This window comes from Vanacampus margaritifer, chromosome 13 (genome assembly GCF_051991255.1).
Source record: "Vanacampus margaritifer isolate UIUO_Vmar chromosome 13, RoL_Vmar_1.0, whole genome shotgun sequence".
Taxonomy (NCBI): Eukaryota; Metazoa; Chordata; class Actinopteri; order Syngnathiformes; family Syngnathidae; genus Vanacampus; species Vanacampus margaritifer.
In genome coordinates this window covers 4098486-4104915 of record NC_135444.1, presented here as the reverse complement: position 1 = coordinate 4104915, position 6430 = coordinate 4098486, and the positions used below count along the sequence as shown (strand labels likewise).

The window sequence follows — 6430 nt, the reverse complement described above, 5'->3', positions numbered from 1 at the left end:
TCTCTGTAGTAACGTTATGCTACTTTTCCTTACGGTAAAGCTTCATGCCACTTTTCCACATATTAAAATAGTTCACAAATGTGTAAAAGACATGTCTGACTGGCCCAAATTGGTAAGTCTGCTCGCTATGGCCGAGTCGTTTCCATTTACATTAGCACATGGCTAACAGAGCCGAAATCACAGCCCTTTCCAGAGAGAAGGGTTTGGCCTAGGCGTGGACTGGTTCCGCTATTTACATAAAAGTGACACGCCCCTAAAACAGGCAGTTTTGAACAGAGAGTTTTTTGGCTGATTTAGGGACAGCAAAAATATTAGATCCAATGTCAGTTTTGATGATTGCATACCATAGACATGTCTTTTACACATTTGAGAACTATTTTAGTATGTGGAAAAGTTGAATAATCTGAGACCTTTAAGTGTGAACCCAGGATTCTCTTTTGGTTACACTGCAAAATTGGTGAGCACTGAACATGCTTAACGTTTTACAGTGATTCTGGAATTTATGGTATTGAAAACATTTAACCATAAACAACTAATAGGTTTCTTTTAGTGAGTGCCATTATGTACTGACCCAAATTAGTATTGCTCTGCCTTTGTGGCGGTCTGCGTTCTACAGAGGGCCATTTTGGTTTGTTTGTTACTCCAACTGGGGCTCATACTCATGCCAGAAAAATCCTCATCCTTCACTGATAAAGTACGATTGAGAATCCCAAGATTAAGTCAAACCATAAATCCACCATACCTCCTCGTATCCATGTGGCATGGAATCAGCATTTTTGGTTGAAGTGACTTCATTGAGTTGGATATGAGGACGAAACTATATACGCTGTAGAAGCCTGGCTGAGCACCATACAAGCTATTCCCAAACTCATCTGCCTCTAAACAAACTTATTTAGCCCAAACATCAAGACCAATGTTACAGCTTGAACAGCAAATTCGCCCTACGATCTCCAACAACATATGTTCCTGTTTCTTGAATGGTTTGTTGCCAAAATTGGGTCGAAGGCATGTTCCTCATGGATTGCTTACATCACAGAGGAACCATTTGTTTCATTTAAAAAAAAGTCCCCGGATGACTGATTATTTTGGTTTGAAAAACGACGGCCATATGGTGTTTGTAGAGTGGAGAGAATCCCCCAAACACAAAGCATGGCAAGATGGAGGGTAAGATAGACTAGTTGATAATACAAAACCCCCCGATGCTGTTACTTGCAGGAACACATTTACAAGAGATTTCAGTCATATGTTAAAACTGTTTATATGATCTGACAGCACAGATTAATATTTGTAAAATAATATTTTGAAAAATAAACCATCTTATGCCTCAAATGCATTTTTAATTGTTATTTCCAAACTTGTCACGTTGTGATAAAACTGGCTAATCATGACTGTGGAGACAGAAAGCGCAACCAAATAATGTCAATCATTTTTCAATGCAGGCAACACACGCTCAGGGCCCTATTTTCATTGACAGGTGTTCGTGTGAGTGGCTTAAAAATGGGTGCAACTTCATTTTCGTGCTGTGGCAGGCCCACTATACCATATTTGAGAACACGCTATGCCTCACGGGGTGTGCCGGTGGACAGAGCTGGCAAGCCAACATCTCATCTAACAGGCGAAAGAAATTTGACTGTGCTCTGGGTAAAATTGCTCACATTCTGAGGAGCAGGTTCCTACAGTATAACGATTGATGTGAAGGTTAAGAAAATAGGTATGCACATTTTAAGAGTTTCTGAAAAACAAAAATACTAATTCTTAGTTGTAGTTTAGTTATTTATAACTTTTTAAATTGCAGTTGCAATGCATAATGCAGTCGGAGTTTCAAATTTTTGCGTACCTTATTTAGCCATGGCCTACATGAGAGACACAAAATAGTCAATATGTGCTAAGTATAAGCATTACATGATTAGTGTATGTGCGGAAAGTACAACACCTACATTACAGTAAGTCATGGAACAGAACACACAAAAGCGGGCGACTGGCGTTAAAAACCGGGAGAAGTCTGAAGAGGAGTCAAGCTTCTTTTAGTTGAGAGTTCTTTGGTGGCTGTAAAGTCCGAGATGCACACTCTCTTCCACAGACAGCACACACAAAAGTAGATGTACGTTTCAATATTTCCAGATGTGAGATACGATCCTGCCATTTTACTTTCAGTATGGGCTGTAAGTATTTTATGTCAAAGGCTTCAAGTCGTTTAAGATGGAGACTGTAAAGTGTCCATATTTCACAGGCAGCCGTACAAAAGTTTGGATAGGCACACTGCTTGATAGACTGCAACCTTTGTTCTGATGTGCAAGCTGCTTTTTTTTTTTGAAGACTCGCTCCCTGATTTAGGAATATGGGAGGACATTGCACCCGTTTATTCTCACGAATCTTATACTTAAGCTGTATGTATCCTCGATTTTCATGAAACATTTCACTGCCAAATAACCCCCCAGTCTCCAGGCCTGAGATTTAGCCAGTCAGGTTAAGGAGCCAGCCGGGCTGCTAACATGACAAAAAAACATTTTCAAGGTAGACCGACCCTTTGATAAGAAATATGGTCATTTTTTCAAGTCGTATCGTCACAAAACTGAAAATAATACAGGGTTCTACGTTAAGCCTTTTTGGGTGGTGGCTCGAGAAATTGTGGAGGCCATGCCACAACCAGCAGTGTCCCTGTATATCGCTGGCTTGGTCCGATACCCCACATATCATAATTTGGTCAAGTTAATAATTTTTAAATAAAATGTATACTATTAGCCATTAGTCGGTCACACGTGTGTGTTATTTTTGACAAATTATTCATCAATAAGATAACTATAATAAGTAATAAAAGAAAATAATGATTCCTATAGTAATAATAAACGATAAGTGAAAAATATTATATATTATACTATATTAAAAGTGTTGATTTAATCACATCTGTTTATGAAATGTGTCAGGCCATTTGTATTTTCAACTCCAGATTATATGTACAGCCTGTAGAATACACAATACAATTAATTTTAAGTAAAGTAAAGTAACACATTAATAAAATGAAAGAAAAATATCTAGTGCCAATAACAAGTCCCATTTAAATTATGAGGTAGTATAAGGTTTTTCAAGGCAAGTGCAAGGAATTAAATTACATTCGATACAAGAGTGAGTGCTTCAAGTATTTTTAGGAGTACAGAACTCATGAAAATCATGGTCTTTGAGCAGTGCTAACTGCTAACGGTGCCATCTTCTCCACCAAATTAACGTGGTTTTATAGCGCGTGCTGTCATGAGTCTGTATGTACTCTCCAACTCGCAATAATTTTCAGGTCGCCATCCAGGCGATTGGTAATGTAAACTGAGTTCCCTCTATACGGTTTTTAGTCGCCATTAGCAAGCTGGCGAACGCTAAAGTTCAGTCCTGATTCTCTGAAAAGCTTATCTTTACTTGGGTCAGGCAGGTGCTGGAGCCTATCCCTGCTGTCTTTGCGTGAGACGCAGAGTAACCCTGAACTGGTCGCCAGCCAGCTGCAGGGTACAAACAGACAAACAACCATCTACATTCGCATTCACATCTATGGGCCATTGAGCGTGTTCAATCAACCTGCCATGCATATTTTTAGAATGCGGGAGGAAACCGCTCAGAAAGAACATGCAAACTCCACAAAGGAAAGCCGCAGGCTAGATTTGAACCCATGACTTCTGAAACTTCACAAACTCAACATGCAATTAATTTAAGGCTGTGTTCCCACTGCAGCTCAATTCCGATTTTTTTGCCCATATATGCGACACGTATCTGATTTTTTCATGCAGTGTGAAAAGTACAATTCAGGTTTTTTTTAAAGCCTCTTTCGTGTGTGGATATAAATATATGTATGCGATGCATCTGCGCTGTGAACACTCATCCGTAGACCTACACATCCGACTTTTAAGTAATCAAAAACCCAATATAAATCTTAACAATATGTCAATGTCGACTGGTTACACTGGTTCAAAGTCCTCCTGCGCTGTCGTCAATCGCTGTCATTTATTTAATAACTCCTGCGAATTTGCGTCAGCCATGAATTTGACTACCACCATTGACAACATCAAATAATGTTTAACCATTGAAGTACATATTAAAAATGCAAGAAAATATAAAGGTCTAAATAAGGCATGGATGATAGAGAATGCATGTAAAAAGAAAAAACATTTTATACAAAAGATTTATTAAATTGGGAACTATGACAAAGACTTGACAAAATATCCCACAAAACAAACTACCACCCAATGTAGGGCTCAATCCCACAACCCTGAGAGTAAGAGTCTAATGCTCTACCGACTGAGCTAACCAGGCTGTTACTGGTTAACTCTTTGACTGCCAGACGTTTTCAGAATAGGGATGCCGTGGGTGCCAGCCAATTTAAGCATTTTGACTGATCTTTCAAGGTCCACAGAAAATTTTGTGTTTGGACTATGGAAACACACATACTACCAAATGAAAGATTGGACTCTCATCTTTCATCAGAAAAAAAAGTTTGTTTCTTCCTTATTCCGTTTTTTAGTAATCAAAAATAGAAAATGGTTAGTTTCACCCAAATGCTCTGTTTTGAAACAAAATACAGAGAAATCAATCTTTTTGTGAAACGATATTATATCATTTCTAGTGAATTTGACACCTTTTTTTCCCATGAATGATGCCACAAACACCTAAACAGTGCTTTACTTCTTTAAAACACTACCACCAACAATGAAAAAGTGTTTTTTGATAGCAAAATACGTTTATTTACATTCAACAGTGTAACAATTTGGCAAAACAATTTCGCAAACTATTTACAAATGTGTGCAACTGTGGTACTATTTACAATTGTGTGGATGTTTCAAATACAGTTTTTCTTTTTGTAACACTCCCCTGCGTGCAAGGGGACGCAGCAGGATTTGCACAACAGATTAGTTTCACTGCGATTGCAGACGCTACACTTTTTTGCTGGCTTTTTTTTCCGGGGAATAGCAAGTATATACTGCAGTGTGTGTTTGGCCATGTTGCCATCAACTCTACTGTCAGGATCATGATACGGTGACATTACGGTGGTGTTACGTCTGGCTTCCTCATGTCCTTCAGTTCTTATACCGGCTGGTAAGAGATGTTCTGATCCATCTTATCCGCTCCATTCATGGTGGCATTGTAGTCCATAACCAGTGTCTTCTCCGTGATCAGACTGTACCCACTCCTCCGATGTCGTCCGATTGAACGTTCGCCTGAGCAGAAGTGCTCGGTTGTGCTCCGCGTTTTCCGGTGTTAGCATCGCTAGCCGGTGAGGCTTTATGACGTGATCATAGCCGCCGCGTCAACGCTTCCAACTTCGGCGTCAAACTCGGAGTCATCATCATCGTCATCATCAATCTGCTCTTTAGCACTGGTTGATGCTTCTCTTCTTTGAAAAAAACTATCAAGCGTGAGCTGCTTGCCACCGGTCGCCATTATGGCTTCCACAGCCATTGTCCCCTCAACACTCTAGCTCCGCCTCACGTCTTCTACTACTGACGCCTACCCGATCTTGTCCAAAGAGAGTCATCGCTGCCATCTAGGGGCCAAAAATAGTCATTATACTAACTAGATCTGCTTGATACTTTCAGCACAGCTGGCCAAGGCTTTCCTCCATCCGTTTCCCAAAAAAAACAAAAAAACTTGGTGAACGTATTTTAACGTCTTTGCCGCTCCTCCGTAGGATTTTACTAAACGTTATTTAACGTTTTTGGCAGTCAAAGAGTTAAGAAAGGTTTTTAAATATGTAGACAAAGCTATGACTAAAACGACAAATCCCACAAAACAACCTACTGCCCAATGTGGGTTACAAACCCACGACCCTGAGAATAAGAGTCTTATGCTCTACCGACTGAGCTAACCGGGCTTCTCCTGGTTCAGTACTGTTTTTAAATATGTAGATAAAGCTCTAAGAAGCAGTAAAATTGAACCTTTGACTACCACCATTGACAACATAATAGAATGTTTAACCATTGATGTACATATTAAAAATGCAAAAAAATATAAAGGTCTAAATAAGACATGGATGATGAAGGGGATAGAGAATGCATGTAAAAAGAAAAACATTTTATACAAAAGATTTGTTTAATTGAGAACTATGACAAAGACTAGACAAAATACCCCACAAAACAAACTACTGCCCAATGTGGCACTTGAACCCACGACCCTGAGATTAAGAGTCTAATGGTCTACCAACTGAGCTAACAGTGCTGCTACTGGTTCAGTACTGTTTTTGAATATGTAGACACATTTCTAAGAAGCAGTACATTTGAACATTTGATTACCACCTTTGACAACATAATGGAATGTTTAACCATTGAAGTACATATTAAAAATGCAAGAAAACAAAAAAGGTCTAAATAAGGCATGGATGACGAAGGGGACAGAGAATGCATGCAAAAAGAAAAAAAAATTATACAAAAGATTTATTAAATTGGGAACTATGACA

At 39.1% G+C, this 6430-nt stretch overlaps 3 non-coding genes across 3 annotated transcripts; all 3 read right to left on the bottom strand.

The window, feature by feature from the left end:
* Positions 1-4220: 4220 nt before the first annotated feature.
* Positions 4221-4293, bottom strand: trnak-cuu (transfer RNA lysine (anticodon CUU)). The gene has a single exon. It is a non-coding gene; the product is annotated as a tRNA-Lys (tRNA).
* Positions 4294-5775: 1482 nt separating this feature from the next.
* Positions 5776-5848, bottom strand: trnak-cuu (transfer RNA lysine (anticodon CUU)). The gene has a single exon. It is a non-coding gene; the product is annotated as a tRNA-Lys (tRNA).
* Positions 5849-6119: 271 nt separating this feature from the next.
* On the bottom strand, positions 6120-6192 carry trnak-cuu (transfer RNA lysine (anticodon CUU)). The gene has a single exon. It is a non-coding gene; the product is annotated as a tRNA-Lys (tRNA).
* Between the last annotated feature and the right edge of the window lie 238 nt (positions 6193-6430).